Source organism: Bos indicus, chromosome X (genome assembly GCF_029378745.1).
Source record: "Bos indicus isolate NIAB-ARS_2022 breed Sahiwal x Tharparkar chromosome X, NIAB-ARS_B.indTharparkar_mat_pri_1.0, whole genome shotgun sequence".
Lineage (NCBI taxonomy): Eukaryota > Metazoa > Chordata > Mammalia > Artiodactyla > Bovidae > Bos > Bos indicus.
Window position 1 is genome coordinate 118169635 of NC_091789.1, and position 22054 is coordinate 118191688.

The 22054-nt window shown below is 37.6% G+C and overlaps 1 protein-coding gene across 9 annotated transcripts in view; it reads left to right on the forward strand.

Annotated features, from left to right (window-relative positions):
• Positions 1-22054, forward strand: part of DMD (dystrophin) — a 2362639-nt gene that overhangs the window by 314364 nt on the left and 2026221 nt on the right. The gene's annotated exons all lie outside the window — the stretch shown is intronic.

Genomic DNA, 22054 nt, shown 5'->3' on the forward strand with positions numbered 1-22054 from the left:
AGGGGTTTGCTGTGGGTTTCAAGGCTAGAAAGACTTGATTTATATTTAATAATTGTGGATTGGGCAAATCAGTCAAATGTTTTATAAGTCGGTTTCCTCATCCTTCTATTGTGTGTGTGTGTGTGCGCGTACCTGTATAATCTGTCAAATACAGATAATGGAAGTATAAAACTAATAAAATGTGGATCCTATATGCAAGGCTTTAAGAGAAGTAAAATGGCAATAATGGTTATTTTGCGTGTTATTGTGATGATTAAAAGAGGTACACTGTGTGAGAATTTCTAGCACAATGCCTGACACCCTTAATATATATAAATTACTCTTTTCTTGAGCCTGTCTCACTTTGTGAAAATCTTGGCAGTAGATCCAAAAAATCTACTAGAAGATACAGTCTAAAAAGTGTCCCCTTTACTACTTCAAAAGTTTTTAGAGTATCATCCATTCTTTGTGGTATTTGACAGCAGAATTGCACCAGGTACTCTTTAGCATATTGGCAAGAAGTAAAGTTACTGAATTTTAACTAATCAAATTTCATTTATATTTACTTGCTGAGGTAATTAATAAGTTGCTATTACAGAACTTTAATAAACATAGGAATGAAATATGTTTTAAAAATCTCAACTTTTTTAAAGTTAAGTGGCATGCAAATAATATAAAAAGAGCAAATTATAATAATACAAATGAAAAATAAACTCAGAAATATTTAGGATAGGAACTCATAATTCTGAGACTATTTATCAGATAGCTGTGTATGGTTTAATTGCTATATCTAGTGGCCTCATTGAAATTTTCTTAATTTCAGAACTTTGTAGCAGACAATAGATAAAAGCTTTCAAACAAATCTATCAACAAATCAAGCGTATAGAGATTTTTTCATAATAATTATGTATGTAATAATAATAATGTATTCTGAATGTTTGAATTAAACTAGTTATTTTAATAAGGGTTGTAAACATGATAGACATTGTTAATTCTCATTCCCACAAATCTAAATAGATCATCAGTCTCTGTACACATTTCTAAGTGTTGTTTACCATAATGCATGTGCTAATAAACAAACGTAGTTTGATATCTTACATTCCGTGAAAAATTGTGAGCACTGTCTTAGGCACTCCCTACCCTAAGGAGCCCTCATATTTTAAAAGCTGTGGAATAATCACACACATGAATGTGTTTACTATTTTTTTTACAAATAGTCTGCCCCCAAATTCAACTCCCACTTATTTCATTTATTTTATAAGTGTTCTCCCTGAACGTATTAAAGTTGGATCAGGAGAGTCACCATTCTTTTAAATGCCTGAGCTTCGTATTTGGGCATATCCTAGGTATCAGGATTATAAATAAATATATTTATAAAGATAGAGGGAAACTATTTAGAGATAAAATTTATATGAGTATATATGTGTATGTGTGTGTGTGTGTGTTGATTTTTCATTTAGAGATCTGAAAGATATTTTCCATGTTACCTGGTTTCTTTCTTGCCATGACTTCAGGTTGGATGACTAAATTTTATCTAGATGCTTTTGAAGATAATGAGAAGAGAAAGCTAATTGATTCAGTTTAAGCTACTCGGTGGTACCAAAAGATAAACATAGCTGTGAGATATATCATTTGACATATATTTATTTCACTGCTACCTGGAATTGAGCAGAAGTCTAGGCCTGTGGGAGGCACCAAATTAGTTTAAAGTTGAATTTTCTGATCTCATGGAACATACATATTTGGGAGATGTTGGATAATTGCTAAACGGAGTAGCACTAAGTAGTCTCTAGGTAGTCAGAGAAAGCAATACTGAGTTAGAGTGAATCCAGAAACCTTTAGGAAGCAAACTCTACTGATTGAGAGACCCTAAAGTAAGGAACATCAGAGAGCGAGGCAAGAATGTGTGTTTTCTTTATAACCCCATTTATCATTACTAGTGCACCAAATATGTATAATAAATACATTTGGTGAGTAGTACAAATAATTAAATATATACTAAATTTAAGAGAATTAGACATTCTGAATGAAAAGAAAAGTTGAGGAAGGCTTTAAAAAGAGATAAAAAGCAGTGAAACATTATCATCTGTCTGTGTGGTAAATTGGACAGAGAGAAACACATACAACAAAAATAAAGATGAATATGATGAGGTAAAAGGGTTATCAGTTAGGCATGTATACACATATACACCTTTGTATAGTATCTGTAAAGTATAGGGAGACAGCAAAGTAGTTTCTGGTTATTTTATAAGGCTACATAAGGGATAGTTTAAGGGGAAAATGTGATTAAATATAACCTTATCATTTTGTGTCATTTGAAGCTTAACGTATCTTTGTAGTAAATCCAATTGATTTTTTAACTTTTCCAGTACCATTTTAAAATAGGCCCTATCTCTTTTTCTAAATAAGTCTTCTATTAACCTTCAATTCCCAAAAATTTTACTAGAATGTGATTTATCACATCTATTCTATAAAGATAAACAAACAATATTTATCACCACATAAACACAAAGCCATTGCTAGGTAAGATTAATTCAAGGTAAATGTTTTCTTCTTGTAATTTATAGCTATTTTATAATCCTAAAAAATGTTTAGTATTTACTGTACCACAAATATAATTCACATTATAAACATCTTGCACATTGACACAAGTTCTTTCAAAAAATCATTTAAGGAAAGTACACTTTTGTAATCATGACCACCAATAATTTTGTCATAAAACTCCCTTGATGTTTGCATTAGAGGAAAAAGCAATTTGTGGGGTGAAATATTTACTACTAGATCAATTGAAAGATTTAAACCATCTATCAGTGAGTTATATGATGAGTTTGATCCAATGCTGGATTTAGCGATTAACTTTTTTCCATCTTCTAACTTCACTTTCTGTAATTTTTCCAAAAGTAGTAGATAACTTTGTACTAGACTTATATGAAGTAAAACTGTGTAATTGATTTTGTCTGTGAACTTCTCAAAGGTTTATGATACGATGATGTCTTCATTGCCACATATGTCTTCATTGCCACAAAGTATGTGCGTGTCTGCTTAGTCACTAGTCATGTCCAACTTTTGAAACCCCATGGACTGTAGCCTGTCAGGCTCCTCTGTCCATAGGATTTCCCAGGCAAGAACACTGGAAGGGATTGCCATTTCCTTCACCAGGAGATCTTCCCAACCCAGGGATCGAACTCATGTCTTCTGCATGGCAGGAGGATTCTTTACTCCTGAGCCACAAGGGAAAGCCCATGCAATGTACATGCCCATGCCAAAAATACCTGATACACCCTCTCATGATAACAATAACATGAGGTACAATCAACTGAAGCAACATATTTTCCCAAGAATTCACCATAATTTACCATCTTGCCAGAATAATGAACATGATATAATATAAATTCACACTAAAATTGTGAGTCAGTAAACAAGACTTCTTTACACAGCTCTGTACCATGGAGCCTTAGGAGAAATCACTATATCCACACTTGAAGACATTTCAGAAAGGTACATCTAAAATTCAAATTCTTTCAGTCTTGTTTTCCTTATATGTCTAGTTCTACTTTATGAGAAAACATATATTAAAAATGGTATAAATAGAAAACAAAATATTACCAATTTTTCTATCATGTAATATATTTTCTGAATTGAATGAATAGCATATTTAGGCACTTCTTTGGATGCCTGCTCATTTCTTTCCTGAAGTTGGTTTTGGCTACTCTCTTTGGATGGAACAGAGAGAATAGAGCGTATATTTATATTTCATCATCTTGCCACACTCTCTATGCAAATCCATGCCCTCAGTATGCACACACACACACACACACACACACACACACACATACAAACACACAAACATGCAGGCACACACAGTAAGCATATTATATATTTAAAATTAGTTGAACACTTTCATTATATAAAAGGAGGATACTGAGACAGGGGAAAAACATTGTTTCAGTGCAAGAGATAACGATTTGTATATACCTTTCCACTATGTCAGTTCTAAACGTATATGTATTAAAAAGTTTATCAGTTCAGTTCAGTTCAGTTGCTCAGTCATGTCCGACTCTTTGCGACCCCATGAATCACAGCACGCCAGGCCTCCCTGTCCATCACCAACTCCCGGAGTTCACTCAGACTCACGTCCATCGAGTCAGTGATGCCATCCAGCCATCTCATCCTCTGTCGTCCCCTTCTCCTCCTGCCCCCAATCCCTCCCAGCATCAGAGTCTTTTCCAATGAGTCAACTCTTTGCATGAGGTGGCCAAAGTACTGGAGTTTCAGCTTTAGCATCATTCCTTCCAAAGAAATCCCAGGGCTGATCTCCTTTAGAATGGACTGGTTGGATCTCCTTGCAGTCCAAGGGACTCTCAAGAGTCTTCTCCAATACCACAGTTCAAAAGCATCGATTCTTTGGCTCTCAGCCTTCTTCACAGTTCAACTCTCACATCCGTACATGACCACAGGAAAAACCATAGCCTTGACTAGACGAACCTTTGTTGGCAAAGTAATATCTCTGCTTTTGAATATGCTATCTAGGTTGGTCATAGCTTTCCTTCCAAAGAATAAGCGTCTTCTAATTTCATGGCTGCAGTCACCATCTGCAGTGATTTTGGAGCCCCCCAAAAAATAAAGTCTGACACTATTTCAACTGTTTCCCCATCTATTTCCCATGAAGTGATGGGACCAGATGCCATGATCTTCGTTTTCTGAATGTTGAGCTTTAAGCCAACATTTTTAATCTCCACTTTCACTTTCATCAAGAGGCTTTTTAGTTCCTCTTCACTTTCTGCCATAAGGCTGGTGTCATCTGCATATCTGAGGTTATTGATATTTCTCCCAGCAATCTTGACTCCAGCTTGTGTTTCTTCCAGTCCAGCGTTTCTCATGATGTACTCTGCATATAAGTTAAATAAGCAGGGTGACAATTTACAGCCTTGACGTACTCCTTTTCCTATTTGGAACCAGTCTGTTGTTCCATGTCCAGTTCTAACTGTTGCTTCCTGACCTGCATATAGGTTTCTCAAGAGGCAGATAAGATGGTCTGGTATTCCCATCTCTTTCAGAATTTTCCACAGTTTATTGTGATCCACACAGTCAAAGGCTTTGGCGTAGTCAATAAAGCAGAAATAGATGTTTTTCTGGAACTCTCTTGCTTTTTCCATGATCCAGCGGATGTTGGCAATTTGATCTCTGGTTCCTCTGCCTTTTCTAAAACCAGCTTGAACATCAGGAAGTTAACGATTCACATATTGCTGAAGCCTGGCTTGGAGAATTTTGAGCATTACTTTACTAGCGTGTGAGATGAGTGCAATTGTGTGGTAGTTTGAGCATTCTTTGGCATTGCCTTTCTTTGGTATTGGAATGAAAACTGACCTTTTCCAGTCCTCTGGCCACTGCTGAGTTTTCCAAATTTGCTGGCATATTGAGTGCAGCACTTTCACAGCATCATCTTTCAGGATTTGAAAGAGCTCAACTGGAATTCCATCACCTCCACTTGCTTTGTTTGTAGAGATTAAGGCCCACTTGAGTTCACATTCCGGGATGTCTGGCTCTAGGTCAGTGATCACACCATCATGATTATCTGGGTCGTGAAGATCTTTTTTGTACAGTTCTTCTGTGTATTCTTGCCATCTCTTCTTAATATCTTCTGCTTCTGTTAGTTCCGTACCATTTCTGTCCTTTGTCGAGCCCATCTTTGCATGAAATGTTCCCTTGGTATCTCTAATTTTCTTGAAGAGATCTCTAGTCTTTCCCATTCTGTTGTTTTCCTCTATTTCTTTGCATTGATCGCTGAAGAAGGCTTTCTTATCTTGCTATTCTTTGGAACTCTGCATTCAGATGTTTATATCTTTCCTTTGCTCCTTTGCTTTTCGCTTCTCTTCTTTTCACAGCTATTTGTAAGGCCTTCCCAGACAGCCATTTTGCTTTTTTGCATTTCTTTTCCATGGGGATGGTCTTCATCCCTGTCTCCTGTACAATGTCACGAACCTCATTCCATAGTTCATTAGGCACTCTATCAGATCTAGGCCCTTAAATCTATTTCTCACTTCCACCGTATAATCATAAGGGATTTGATTTAGATCATACCTGTATGGTCTAGTGATTTTCCCTACTTTCTTCAATTTAAGTCTGAATTTGGCAATAAGGAGTTCATGATCTGAGCCCCAGTCAGCTCCTGGTCTTGTTTTTGCTGAGTGTATAGAGCTTCTCCATCTTTGGCTGCAAATAATATAATCAGTCTGATTTCGGTGTTGACCATCTGGTGATGTCCATGTGTAGAGTCTTCTCTTGTGTTGTTGGAAGAGGGTGTTTGTTATGATCAGTGCATTTTCTTGGCAAAACTCTATATATCCACAATACAAGAGGGGCTTCCCTGGTGGCTCAGTCGGTAAAGAATCTGCCGGCAATGCAGGAGACCTGGGTTCGATCCCTCAGTTGGGAAGATCCCCAGGAGAAGGAAATGGCAACCCATTTCAGTACTCTTCCCTGGAAAATCCCATGGACAGAGGAGCCTGGTAGGCTATAGTCCAAGGGGTCACAAGAGTAGGACATGACTTGACGTGACTTATTAGGACTAAACTACCACCGTGTACAAGGGGCCTGACTATCAGAAGTAATAAAGCAGAGCTGCTGTGTCATGGAAGGTTCACCATAAATATGAACAGGCACAAACCAGTATGCTCCTGGCTTTCTGTTTCTCCCTCTAGTTGGTATCAGGAAGAATTAGGTCACTAGGGAGATTGAATGGCAGTGAACTAAGTCTCTGGATCATGATAATAAGCCCATATAAGGCATTGGTAGCACTTGAATTATTTGATATGATTGTTTTGGAGAGATGAATATTGGTACGGAAGACTATAGAAATCCTCATTTCAGAAATAGTGAAGAATAGGAACTTTTTGGTTCCAACATATCCTTATGTTAATAATGCTCTTGAGAAATGCTTTCATGGTTAGTTGCTGTACTGACCTCATGAGATAAATATTCAGGATGAGCTAATGAGATTTAGGTGGCTTACTCAGGGTAAAGGAAAGGGATGAAGCTGGAAGCCAGGAAACTGGACTTTAAACCCCATGATATTTCCATATTTGTTACTATTGTGACAACTACTCCATCTACAAAATGCTGCATTTCTCTTGGGACACGTCATACAATTGATAGGTTTTATGAGAAGTAGAAAAGGATTTTGAGTTCATTGAAAATTTGAGAAGAGATTTAATGCTTGCAATACCAACAGAAACTTTAACCTACCTTTGGATGTTTAATAACCCCAAAACTCAGTCACTGTTGAGGAAGACTTTTAATTGACTCTTTCCAAGTGATTTCTAATACATTAAATTTTAAACCTTTTACATGTTATATTTTAGTGAGTGACATAATCTAATTTTTAATATCATCAGTAAATTGTGGATATTGTTACATATTAATATTGATTTTTATTTCCATTAGACATTAGCAAATTTTTATGTGTAAGAGATAATTTAAATATTGATTTAAATAATTTGGTGAGAAATGTAAGGTATTGCTTTACTGGCATGTGGGCTCCGTGACATCTATACAAAGTGTTAAGATGACTTCAAGAATGATATGTCTAGTGTTTGCAATAGAGATGATTATGCTAATGGTCTAATCCATTGAGAACCATTCCCTTGAATGTTTTCCCGAATCTAATCTTTGCAAAGTACCCAAGTAACAAAGGATATCATTCAGTTAATGAAAGCAAAATTAGATTGTGATCATTCTCACTGTTTTCAATGAAAAACATATAATTTATTGTTTACATTGCACATCTTGGCAATGGCACCCCACTCCAGTACTCTTGCCTGGAAAATCCCATGGACGGAGGAGCCTGGTAGGCTGCAGTCCATGGGTTCGCTAAGAGTCGGACACGACTGAGCGACTTCACTTTCACTTTTCTCTTTCATGCACTGGAGAAGGAAATGGCAACCCACTCCAGTATTCTTGCCTGGAGAGTCCCAGGGACAGCGGAGCCTGGTGGGCTGCCATCTATGGAGTCACACAGAGTCGGACACGATTGAAGCGACTTAGCATAGCATAGCATTCTTTACCAATCCACTGTTATTGAGCTCTTAATAATTCTAGCTAGTTTTAGAAGGTATAGATGTTTTGTTCTATGTTCTGAAATATCTTATGAAAGAAATGAAGTTGTTGATTGCAATACCTACCTAGTATGGAATGGTTTCAGTGGCAAGCATATTTAGCTGGCAAATGTAAATATTTACCAATTAGCATGACTGTTGCTGGCAAAAAACAATTCTCTGCAGCTGATAGGCAAATGCATTAGTTATCCGATTTATTCTATCTTAGGGCCCTACATAACTTTCTAGTAAAACAACATATATTGACTTTAGAGATTTATTTTCATTTAGGAAAGAATAGTTGGCACTCTGGTACTGTCCCACTGGAACTATATGGTTGCTAAAATAACCTTTCAGCATTCAACAAATACCTATTGATTGCCAGCTCTGTAGCTGGCATAGTACTGTACACTGAAAAAGGCACAGTTCAACATGATTTTTCTTCTCCAGATTATCGTCTGAAGGAAGCAGTAATTATATAACATAAAATTATATTTGACCTTTAATATAATAGAAGTGCTATGAGAATGTAGATGGAAAAAATGACTAATTGCTTAGAGAGGAGGAAAACCTTTTGAAAAGAGGTGACATTTAATCTGAGATTGTCCATGCAAAGACAATTTATAGAAAGGTGAAGGCAACAAGAATTGCATGCAGAAGTATGGAACACTTAAAGAAGTTTGGCCTGTCATATGACAGGTGGCCAAGGAGATCTGTGTGAGTGGAGAGTGGAAGTTGTGAGAGAGAGCAAGATGCCATTCCTGAATAATTGTATTGTTGTTGGGGCCAGTTGGGCCAAGAATGGGCCAAATATCAGTTTGATCATGTTAACATTCAACTTCTGGTTGAAAATGTGAAGTTCTACAACAGAAGACAGTTATGGAACAATTAGACTGCCCTCCCTACTTAGCACCACTAATTCTTCCTGCAAAATTAAATCTGAAGCCTAGAGTTTACACTTAGGGAATAGACATCTGGATCTAAAATGAAAATGTAAATGGGTTACCTTTTTTTGTAGAGTTGTTTGATATCACACACATTCATCATCACGCTGCATCACAGTCACTTTCAGGGCTTGTTGAAACATAGATCACTAGAACCCGCAGCCAGAGTTTCTGATTCTGTGGATCTAGGAGGGCCCAAGAACTTTGATTTTTAAGAATCAAAGTGAATCAAGAACACCAGGTAGAAAGTGTTCTTGTTATTTAAATTACCTGCAGTTATTATGTCAGACTGTGAAGACATATTTTTAATAGCATGTCTGTGAATTAAGTTCCTATCCTTCATAAAGAACCATTTGTATTGAAGGAAACATGCTTTCACAGTAATACACTGTTTTGAGTCAGTCAGCTTATCAATAATGTTGCTATTGGTTAGAAATGCTGGGGGCACTCACCTGGTCCCTTAGTACCTTTCAGAGCCCCCACAGATACTTCTTGAGTGGGGACAATGTAGTGACTGTATTGGCTCTCGTGATTCTTTATTATTATTTCAAGAAGCATCTCAACAACAACCATCAGGGAACTTTGAAGAAAAAAAAAAAAAAAAGCTTTGGTTTATTGCTCTAAACATGGAGGGTACAAGGCATGCCTGGGACCACCCAGTGAGGTCACAGGTAGAGAGAGAGAAAAGTTGGGATTCTGTCTTTATTAAGGTCAAGGGTGGGATACCTAGGTTTTTGTGGGTTTGCTGTTGGTGAATTTAAAACGTAAGAGTAGGAATTAAATGCTGGAAGAGAAAAGCAAACTATCTAACTAACTGATAACTATCAGTTATCTAACTCAATTTCTCAGTTATCTAGGCTTTCTAAAAGAGGTAACTTGCATGGGTGAGGCAGCCTGACTCTATCTAGTTATGTAGCTGGTAATGTGCTTATTCCAAATGGATGTCTTTGAAGTGGATGCCTTGGCAATCAAAAGCTTAATATCAAGCACTTACATTATTATCGGAAAAACTAATTGTCAGGTGTTCACACTACAGACACATAGTCTATACTCACTGATTGTTTATTGAGATCTATTGTATATCAGGTACTCTAGGTTTTTGAACAGGCAGTGAAGAGACATGCTGATGCTACAGGGACCACACTGGAAATAACTGCTATAGAACATCAGCAATTTAATCAGGTCCATAGTAGACAATGTTTAAGGAAACATCATCTAGGATTTTGGAGAAGGCAATGGCAACCCACTCCAGTGTTCTTGCCTGGAGAATCCCAGGGACAGGGGAGCCTGGTGGGCTACCGTCTATGGGGTCACACAGAGTCGGACACGATTGAAGCGACTTAGCAGCTGCAGCAGCATCTAGGATTTTGCTGAACCCTCAATGGGGAATGACCTTTCTCCAGCTGAGAATCACTATCCTTGATTGAAGTTGAGATCTATCCAGAGGGATCTTTACTCAGTAATAGAATTGGACTGGTGTTAAAAGACTCACAAACCTACCAAACAGATATTTTTTATATATAAAGATAAATACATATATATAAAATGTTGTGTTGGCCAAAAAATTCCTTTGGGTTTTTCCATAACATTGTATAGGAAAACCTGAAGAAATTTTTCGGCCAACCCAACCTATATATATATATATATGGGTGTGTATATATATATATATATATATATATATATATAACATGTATATAGGCTTATAATAGTCTTCTTATGTTACAGGTCTCAATTAATATATATCTGATTGGCATATATATCTGAGAAAGGTAGATAGAGTATTTTTAAAAACTATCCTATAAGCAGATTTGTTGTCATTTAGTTGCTCCGTTTTGTCCAACTCTTTGCGACTTCCCTGGTGGCTCAGATGGTAAAGCATCTGCCTACAATGCGGGAGATGTGGGTTTGATCCCTGGGTTGGGAAGATCCCCTGGAGAAGGAAATGGCAACCCACTCCAGTACTCTTGCCTGGAAAATCCAATGGACGGAGAATCCTGGTAGGCTACAGTTCTTGGGGTCACAAAGAGTCAGATATGACTGAGCAATTTCACTTTCACTTTGCAACCTCATGGACTGCAGCACGCCAGGCTTCCCTGTCCTTCACTATCTCCCAGAGTTTGCTCAAGCTCATGTCCACTGAGTCAGTGTTGCCATCCAACAACCTCATCTTCTGTTGCCCCCTTCTCTTGGTGCCCTCAATCTTTCCTAGCATCAGGGTCTTTTACAGATGAGTCAGCTCTTTGCATCAGGTGGCCAAAGTATTGGAGCTTCAGCTTCAGCATCAGTCCTTCCAATGAGTATTCAGGGTTGATTTCCTTTAGGATTGACTGGTTTGATAGGTGATAAAGAAAGTAATTAATATAGTTGAGCTCTATGTTCTGGGGAAAAAAAATATCCCATCCAGGCATTACTATCAACTGCTTCTCCTAGTTTTCTTTCACTGCAATTATTTCATGGGCAATGATATGTTTTTCTTACTAATAGAAAGTTTCCAGTGCATATACCATGTCCTTCAATTTCTCTTTTGTTCATTACTTTGCTTCTGCAGGAGAGATTTATTTTAGTGGTATTCTGAGACTCTTTCTTGGTGCTCCATTAAGGGTTATGTTTTGAACTTGACCTGGGTTCCTTTAGCCTCCTAGAATTCTCTCTCCAATTATGATCTTGGTAGCCAGAACACAGAGAGTTAAAACCAAATCTAACATGAATACATTGAAACAAGTTCAGCAATAAAAATCTGTCTTGCAGTGCAGCTAGAGGCAGATTTGTAAAGTTCATGTACAATAAAAGGCAGAGTATGGTTTTTAAAAAGTCCTTTGCCTAATCTTACTCTAATTTAAACTAATTTCACTATCTCAATTCTATGTACAAAGAGAATTAACAATAAAAATAGATAATAGTTGATCAGTAAATAAGTCATCACTTTCAGTCTTGTCCAGGATTGTAGCCCACTGACAGATGGACACAAGCAGACCCCTTAATTAGAAATGTGAGTGAAACCACCCCCATGGTTTAATATTAGCTGTCATTTAATGAGAACAAATGAGAATTATGGATGGATTTGCTAAATATTTTCTTCTTTCATTTAGCTTACCTGGCACCCAGAAAACCAATCTTTTCAAAATGTGTGTTGACCAAAATGTTTGTTCAGGTTTATCCATAACATCTTATGGAAAAACATGAATAAACTTTGTGGTCAATCAGGTATATGGTCAATGGATGGTGCTTTTTGTAAGAACTGGTCCTATTATTAAAATTACCTGCAAATATTATGTTAGGTAATAAATATTTTGAATATTATAGCCATACATTAAGCTCATATTCTTCATAAATAATCATTTATATTTAAGAAAACATGTTTTTATATAAATACACATAAAGTCTACATTCATTAATTTATTATTTATTGAGCACCTGTGACATGTCATGTGTTCTAGGTTTCTGAGCATAGCATGAAAAAGAAAAATTCTCTTTAATTATAGGGCTCTGTGAACCAGATGAGCTAAACTAAACAAGGAAACATTTAGCAAAGTATTTGACATTTTTTGTATTTATTTGTCAACTTATTTTCTCTCTCTGCACCTGGAATATAGAATTTTGGATAGTGGTTGGTACTCAAAAGGAAAATAAAGCAGGATGAGGAAAGGATAATAATAGGGTGGGTGGCTATTTTCTATAGTGGATCCTGAGAAAACCTCTCTGAAGAGACATATACAAAACCTGAAGGCAGGAAGAGAATCATTCAGATGTCATGCAGAGGAAAGTTCCAGACAGAAGGAAGAACAGGTACAAAAGTCCTTGTGTGTGTTCAAGGGACAGAAGGGTAGCTGAAATAGAGTGACTGGGGGAAGAGTGTTGTGAGCCACAGCTGAATTGGTGTTAGGAGGCCAAATCAGGTAGGGTCTAATTGACCATTGTAAAGGCATTGGCTTCTACATTATGGTAGATTAGGAGGCCGAGAATCTTAAGCAGTGACTAGAGCAATGTGGGACTTCCCTGGTGGCTCAGTGGTAAAGAATCCACGTGCAATGCAGGAGACTTGAGTTCAATCCCTGGGTCAGGAAGACCCCCTGGAGAAAAAAAATGGCAACCCATTCCATTATTCATGCCTGGGAAATCCCATGGACAGAGAAGCCTGGTAGGCTAGAGTCCATGGGGTCCCAAAGAGTTGGACATGATTTAGCCACTAAACAACATCAACAACAGAAGCAATGTGAGTTACACTCTAGACATGAGAGGTGAGCTAGAGGCTAGTGTAATAATTCAGTTTCGGTGTGGAGCTAGGACTTAGTTGTTAGCCTTGGACCTGAGGAGAAATGGCCATAGTTTGTATACATTTTGAAAGTAGAAATAACAGGGTTTGCTGATGGACTAGATACCTAGATTGAGAGAGTAGAGAAAAACAATTTTAAACTAAACATAAGGAATAACAGGATGGCTGTTTACTGGGATTAAAAAAAAAAAAAAAAAGACTGTTGAAGGACAGGATTTAGTAAAAAAAAAAAAAAAGTACAGTTAAATTTCTTATGAGAAATCTTGGAAAATAATTTTAATTTAGATATGTTTTCATGGAAAGAGTATTTATTTTCAGCTTCTGAAATTTACCTCAAGGTTACAAGGAAAGAAGGAAGGAAGTGAGGGATAGAGGAGTGAAGAGAAGAAAGAAAGGAGAGTGGGAAACGGAGAGAGAAAGAAAAAGAAAGAGGGGAGGGAGGGAAGGAGGAAGGAAAGAAGGAAGTTATCTCAATTAAAAAACAACAAACGAGAGAAAATACAAAGTAGCACTATCATTTTGTGAATGAATGTGTATGTAATCTAGTACAATTGCATGAGAGTTAACCTGATCTTTGCTTCTCCTGTGATCTAGAATGGATGGCCATACATCAGCGGAGACAGCCTTGATTTACCTAGAGTTTCCTTCTTCATAGCAATTACTATATAGAACCATTGATGACTGCATTATAATTATTATTTACATATATTTTGCATCTGTTAACTTCTTGAAGGTCTGAACCTTGACTCAGTCATCACTATGTACTCAACCTAGAACATACTCCCTGGTATATAGTGATGTCAATACATGATTATTGAGTGGATGGAATGAATGGCAATAGAGAAGGAAGAAAGGGAGAAGGAATTTGAGAGCAAAGTCAGTCATACCAGTAATGATCTCTGTCCTTTCTTCTCTGAATACTCCCTTTCATCTTCTTTCATATCCTCAAGCATCACCTCTACCCAGGACCTAAAATTGGGCATGACACTTTGGAAGCACTGAGCAAATGATTTTTGAGTATGCAAACTTCCATACTTAAATTTATAAAACTGAGCTTAAGATCCACATTTCCAAGTGCTTCCTGAACCTTTCCACTAAGGCATGGCAAAATCCTGATATGAGTCCTAAATGATATAAATGGGGTTGACCTGGTTGGATAGATGGAGACAACAAAGTTTGGTTAATGATTGGAAAAGGAGAATGAGGAATGCATTGATGAGTATCAGGTAGTTTTTCAGGGCACTAGGCTGATACAGGTACTACAGATTGGGAGAAGAAATGAGAGAAAAAGGAAAAGAGAGATACTTTGGAGGGTTATTGATCACTTTGATTTTCGATATTGAAATATTTGGTTTAATGTGGTCATGAGGACAAGTACGAGATTCAGAATCCTGAATCCAGAATTCCCAGTTCACCACTTAGTGTGTATAAACTTGAGTAAATTATTAAACCTTTCAAAGCTTCAACTTCCCCGTCAGGTATTTATTTAAAAGAGTAAAAGATGTTCTGCATCCAAAGCACATGGAATTATACCTGGCGTAGGGTAAATATTCAATTATTGGTGGTGATTGTCATTTATATTCTTGTGAGGGCAAGAACAGTTGAATCCCTCTGAGAAGAATGCATGAGGCTGTCATTTGTCTGACAGGCTTTTATTTTGCTGAGTTGGGTATGAGAGCCAATGGATTTTGGTTATGTAATGTGCTTAATGGGGTATGGGATTTGAAGGGATTTTACAAGACATGTGTTGGGTAAAAAATAATCAGGTTTGAAAGTACAGCTTAAACTTTGTTAGAATTGGTGACTAGAGAAATAAATGAGACACCTCACATGGCCATGAGTGAAGTACTGGGTAACAAAAACTTACGGTATAAGTCAAAAAGAAACAAAGTAGGGCAGAAAGCATCAGAAGAAGGTGTGAATACCATTGTCAGACTCCAAGGTGTTCAAGTTAAGAGAACTCAAGCCTCTTGTTATATATACCACCTTCTAGAATGCTTGATCTTGATGCTGATATGTAGCTACTCTCCAAAGACCTCACTCTACTCTTCTCTGTTTGACCCCAGAGCCATACATCCTGTTCATCACTTTTCTTGGTTTGTTGTTGTTTAGTTGCTAAGCCGTGTCTGACTCTTTCATGACCCCGTGGACTGTAACCCACCAGGTCCTCTGTCCATGGGGTTCTCCAGGCAAGAATACTGGAGTGGGTAGGCACTTCCTTCTCCAGGGGATCTTCCTGACCCAGGGATTAAACTGGAGTCTCTTTCATGAGAAGGCAGATTCTCTACTGTTTGAGCCACCAGGGAAGCCTTTCTTGGTTTATTCTTTGGTTTTTAGTAGACTATAATCTCTGGTAACTTTCTGAGAAAGGTTTCAAGGGAGGTAATTTTTTTAGAGATATTATGTCATACTTTTTAGTCTATTCATCCTTTTCTGCTTCTTCTTCTTTTTTTTAATATCCAGATGATCTTATTTCAGAAAATAGTTACTTCTCTCTTATAGACTCTGGATTTTCAGTGTACTTCTCTTGCAGTTCTCTTCTGCCTCTTGTATTGTTCATATTTTCTTGTTAGTTTATATTATTTATTTTGGGGAACTCTTAATTTCAAAGTCATTCTTCAAATTATCTACTGATCTTAACATTTTGTTTACATTTGAATATAATGTTTACATTTAAGATACTGATAGTTGATAAAGTAAAACACCCTTTCCTGATAAAAATGCTTAGTATAAAAAGGAATCTTTGGATACTCTTGCTCACATATTATACCATGTATATACACTTTAGTCCAATAGTCAGCATATTACTTAATGTGGACATATTTGATGCATTCTGACCAAAGACAGAAAACATATAAAAGATATAGGGTTGTTCAGTTATCTTCACTATTATTTAACATTGTTTTTAGAGTATTACCCATTACAACCAGGTGAACTAAACTAATTCAAGGCAAAACAGTTGAAAGAAGAGGTAGCAGTATCTGAATTTGCAGATATGACTGTTTACCTAAAAAAACCACAAATAAACAATAACATTAACAAATACACCTAGACAAACAGTTTAGTAAATTAGCAGAATGTAAAATTAACATGCAAGTTCAATAGACTTCATGGTAACAAGCTCAAAGATTTTATGAATCAGGCATACCCATTTACAACATTAGAAACAAGAAACAAATTTAATAAGACATTCTTAAAATCTATATTTAAAACTCTCCTGAAAGACACAAAAGAAAATCAAAGGGAAAGACCTACTTTGTTCCTAAAAGCATGACTTAATATCATAAAAGCATCTGTTCTAAGTTAATGAGTAAATTAAATGACATTCTAATATAAGTAATATTTTATTCTGGACTTAGATAACCTGACCCTAAATTTTATATAGAAAAATAGCCAAATACAAACAAATGAAAAAGAAACTGTAAATACATACCAATGAAGTGATAGGAGATAAGGCATACAAAATTGTAATTTAAAATTGGGATGGGGCACTTTGGCATGTTAAAATTTGAATTGAAAATTTCAATGGAAAATAAACATTTATTAAAATATATTTCTAAAAATATATTTCCTGTCAGCTGAGAAGACCTGGTAGCAATGGGTACTTCTAGCTGAAATGATTCTAACACCCACTTCCAATGTAGGTCTCCAATGTAGGAAAAGAGGGTGGTTCCCCACATCAACAAGCAGTGCTCTGACACCACCTGAACTTCCTATGTGGGCTCAGTCATGTCCAACTTTGCAACTACATGGATTGTAGCCCTCCAGACTCCGCTTCTGCATCTCCTGCATTGGCAGGATGATTCTTTACCACTGAGCCACTGGAAAGTCCTGGCTGTCCTATGCTGCTGCTGCTGCTAAGTTGCTTCAGTCATGTCCGACTCTGTGCGACCCCATAGATGGCAGCCCACCAGGCTCCTCTGTCCCTGGGATTCTCCAGGCAAGAATACTGGAGTGGGTTGCCATTTCCCTCTCCAATGCATGCATGCATGCTAAGTCACTTCAGTCGTGTCTGACCCTGTGCGACTGCATGGACAGCAGCCCACCAGGCTCCCCTGTCCATGGAATTCTCTAGGCAAGAATACTGGAGTGGATTGCCATTTCCTTCTGCACCTGGGTGTCCTATCAGTTCAGTTTAGTTCAGTCGCTCAGTCGTGTCCGACTCTTTGTGACCCCATAAATCGCAGCACACCAGGCCTCCCTGTCTATCACCAACTCCCACAGTTCACCCAGACTCACGTCCATCGAGTCAGTGATGCCATCCAGCCATCTCATCCTCTGTCGTCCCCTTCTCCTCCTGCCCCCAATCCCTCCCAGCATCAGAGTCTTTTCCAATGAGTCAACTCTTCGCATGAGGTGGCCAAAGTACTGGAGTTTCAGCTTTAGCATCATTCCCTCCAAAGAAATCCCAGGGCTGATCTCCTTCAGAATGGACTGGTTGGATCTCCTTGCAGTCCAAGGGACTCTCAAGAGTCTTCTCCAACACCACAGTTCAAGAACATCAATTCTTCGGCGCTCAGCCTTCTTCACAGTCCAACTCTCACATCCATACATGACCACAGGAAAAACCATAGCCTTGACTAGATGGACCTTTATTGGCAAAGTAATGTCTCTGCTTTTTAATATGCTGTCTAGGTTGGTCATAACTTTTCTTCCAAGGAGTAAGCATCTTTTAATTTCATGGCTGCAGTCGCCATCTGCAGTGATTTTGGAGCCCAAAAAAATAAAGTCTGGCACTGTTTCCACTGTTTCTCCATCTATTTCCCATGAAGCGATGGGACTGGATGCCATGATCTTCGTTTTCTGAATGTTGAGCTTTAAGCCAACTTTTTCACTCTCCACTTTCACCTTCATCAAGCGGCTTTTTAGTTCCTCTTCACTTTCTGCCATAAGGGTGGTATCATCTGCATATCTGAGGTTATTGATATTTCTCCTAGCAATCTTGATTCCAGCTTCTTCCAGTCCAGCGTTTCTCATGATGTACTCTGCATATAAGTTAAATGGGTGTCCTATAAGTCAACTCAAATTTGACACTGTTTACCCAGAGATAATGTCAGATCCCACAAGTTAAGGGTTAACTCCTACAAGAATGCCCACTCACCCGCTTCCTCTACTGAGTTCAGAAGCCAATTGCAAGTCCAGATTGCTACCTGTACTTCTGACTCACAAGTTGTAAATTGGAGGTTCCAATGACCCCCTCCAAATCAGGGTGCTGATTGAAAGCCCAGGTTATCACCTGTACTTCTGACTCACTAGCTGTATATCAGAGGTTCCCATGATCTCCTCCTTGGGTTGGATTAATTTGCTAGAGCAGAATACAGAAAGCTCTTATACTCAAAAGGGGTATGACTCAGGAACAGCCAGATAAATGAGATGCATAAGGCAAGGTAGAGGGAAAGAGCTCAGGGTATGGTGAGGCCAAACAAACTGAGAAAGGTTTATTGAAAGGTATTGAGGAGTATTATAGTAATGGTTCAAAGAGGGTGGGGTCAGCTCATGGACGTTCTTCAGATTGGTTTGTAGCAAGGTAAGTGGGAGTCAGTGTCATCAGTCTTCAGGTTCTAAGGGTGTGGGGTCTATATGCTTGTGGGCACCATACCATTAACTTCTCCTACCTGGTTGCGGTTTCAGTATCTGCAAAACAGTGCAAAAATATTGTTATGGGTATTTTTTGAGGAGGAACCAGGACCCTGCTCCAAAAGCTACACTGTTATTTCACTGTTTACTGTTCCTCCATTGTCTCTACATCCCCTCCCTTCCCTAATTAACATATGTTTGAACTTGCCCCTTGGAATTCAGGGAAGGTCGTGGTGACTGAATGAAGCCTATTTCCTGTAATCAGAAAATGGTGAATATAAAAAAAAAAAGCTCCTGGGCTTTTGTGCCCAGGAGCCCCAGCATGTCTTGCTTGGTATCAATGCTTATAGATTGATGCTTTTTAAAATGTTATTTTCCTCTTGTTTTATAGGCGGGCTTCTGAATTTTTTAAAAAAATATATGCTTACATTCATATTGATTTTTTTTTCTGATATTAAAGGAGAAATATATATATTTAGGAAAAATGAATGTTGGCTTAGGTTTTCTCTAATGGTCTATTCAAGAATCTGGAGGATTGTTTGTCACCACAAAAGCTGGAAATGTTTGATTTTAATATGCCAGTTTTCAAGTAAAATTGATTTAGTTTCTACCTTTTAAGAATAAAGGCAAAGCAGAAAGCTTTGTATTACTGATTTTATTATCATAACTGACTTTTGAAGAATTGAATACAATTTTGGAATGTCAGCAATATTCCCTTGATGTTTAGGTATGCCTCACTATATACTATGTACATATATACTGAAAAAAGCAGTTCAAATAAAGATTGCTTCTAATAATATTATAAATGAGCTGTTTAAGAAGTGTATATGACACTAGACAGTGAGAATTTATTCAGAGCCTATATGTAAGGCATTTCAATATATTCCTGAAGATCAAACCTGTTGTCTAAATCAGTAAACCACTGTTCAGATTAAAAGCAACAACAATTTAGATATCATTGTATACTGTCTAATAGTCTTAAAATCCTAAACAATTATGTGAATATTTCTTTTGGTGTATTTTCTATTTCACTGTAGTTGTAGGTTAGCAAATTAGCAGTGCAAAGTTATAAAACAAATACCACTAACTTACAAAACAAGTCCTAGCTTTCTTCCACTCAAATATGTAAACTTACAAAGATTGCATTCTTCATGGATAACAGCATTTGCTATTTCTTGTCTGTGGTTGATGAGAAAGTCTCTTTCCTTATCTTGTTCAGTTTCAGGATTTCTGTTGGCAGACGTCTATGAGAATTTTTTTCCATATGTATTCAAGGAAAAAAAAATCACAGATATTGGACTTGATCATTTGCTTACTACAGTTTTATCTTCTAAGTAGAAAAAAAGTGGATTTGAGATTGTTGTTGTTTAGTTGCTCAGTTGTGTCTGACTCCTTGAGACCCCATGACACCCCATGGACAGTAGCATGCCAGGCTTCCCTGTCCTTCACCATCTCCTGGAGCTTGCTCAAACTTATGTCCACTGAGTCGGTGATGTCATCCAACCATCTCATCCTCTGTCGTCCCCTTCTCCTCCTGTCTTCAATCTTTCCCAGCATCAGGGTCTTTTCTAAGGAGTCAGCTCTTTGCATCAGGTGGTCAAATTAGTGTAGCTTCAGCTTCAGCATCAGTCCTTCCAATGAATATTCAGGATTGGTTTCCTTTAGGATGGACTGATTTGATCTCCTTGTAGTCCAAGGGACTCTCAAGAGTCTTCTCCAACACCACAGTTCAAAAGCATCAATTCTCTGGCATTCAGCCTTCTTTGTGGTGCAACTCTCACATCCATACGTGATTACTGGAAAAACCATAGCTTTGACCAGATGGACCTTTGTAGGCAAAGTAATGTCTCTGCTTTTTAATATGCTGTCTATGTTTCTCAAGCTTTTCTTTGAAGGAGCAAGCATCTTTTAATTTCATGGCTGCAGTCACCATCTGCAGTGATTTTGGAGCCCCAGAAAATAAAGTCTGTCACTGTTTCCATTGTTTCCCCATTAGTTGTCGTGAAGTGATGGGCCTGGATGCCATGGTCTTCGTTTTTTGAATGTTGAGTTTTAAGCCAGCTTTTTCACTCTGCTCTTTCACTTTCATTAACTGGCTTTTTAGTTCCTATTTGCTTTCTGTAATAAGGGTGGTGTCATCTGCATATCTGAAGTTATTGATATTTCTCCTGGCAGTCTTGATCCTAGCTTGTGCTTCATCTAGCCTGGCATTTCTCATGATGCATTCTGCCTATAAGTTAAATAAGGAGGGTGACAGTATATAGCCTTGGTGTATGCCTTTCCCAATTTGGAACCAGTCTGTTGTTCCATGTCTGGTTCTAACTGTTGCTTCTTGACCTGCATACAGATTTCTCAGGAGGCAGGTAAGGTGGTCTGGTATTCCCATCTCTATAAGAATTTTCCAGTTTGTTGTGATCCACGCAGTCAAAGGCTTTAGCCTAGTAAACAAAGCAGAAGTAGATGTTTTTCTGAAATTCTCTTGCTTTTTCTATGATCCTACAGATGTTGGCAATTTGGTGTCTGGTTCCTCTTCCTTTTGTAAATCCATCTTGAACATCTGGATGTTCTTGGTTCACATACTATTGAAGCCTAGCTTGGAGAATTTTGAGCATTATTTTGCTAGCGTATGAAATGAGTGCAATTGTGTGGTATTTTGAACATTGTTTGGCATTTCCTCTCTTTGGGATTGGAATGAAAACTGACCTTTTCCAGTAAGATTGTTAGGAAGGGGAAATTTTCCCCCTCTGTCTCTTTGAGTTCTTTTGCTGGACTAATAATAAAATTGACACAAGACAGACTAACTGAAGAAAAAGAAAAAAATTAATTCATATGCATAGAGGTCTCATAAAAATGACACCTCAAGTGGTAAAAGCAGGTGGCTTTTATACTCTTTTGAAGAAGAAATAGTAAATTTGACAGGAATTGATAGAACAAAGAAACTTTGGTTTGGGTGCTGAATTAGTAAGAAATTTAAGTCAAGTTTGAGCTAAGGTAGTAAATTAGTAAAAAAGTAATGAGATTTGTATATATATGCTCATTATCTCTGGTGATAAGTATGTCTTCTTCTCTTCCAGGGAAGAGAACGGAAGGAACCTTTCACAGGAGAGATTTATTTCCTTCTTTCAGGGAGACAGAGAGGAGGGTCTCGTGTCCTTCCTGCAATGAAGTAACTTTGATTCAAAATAATC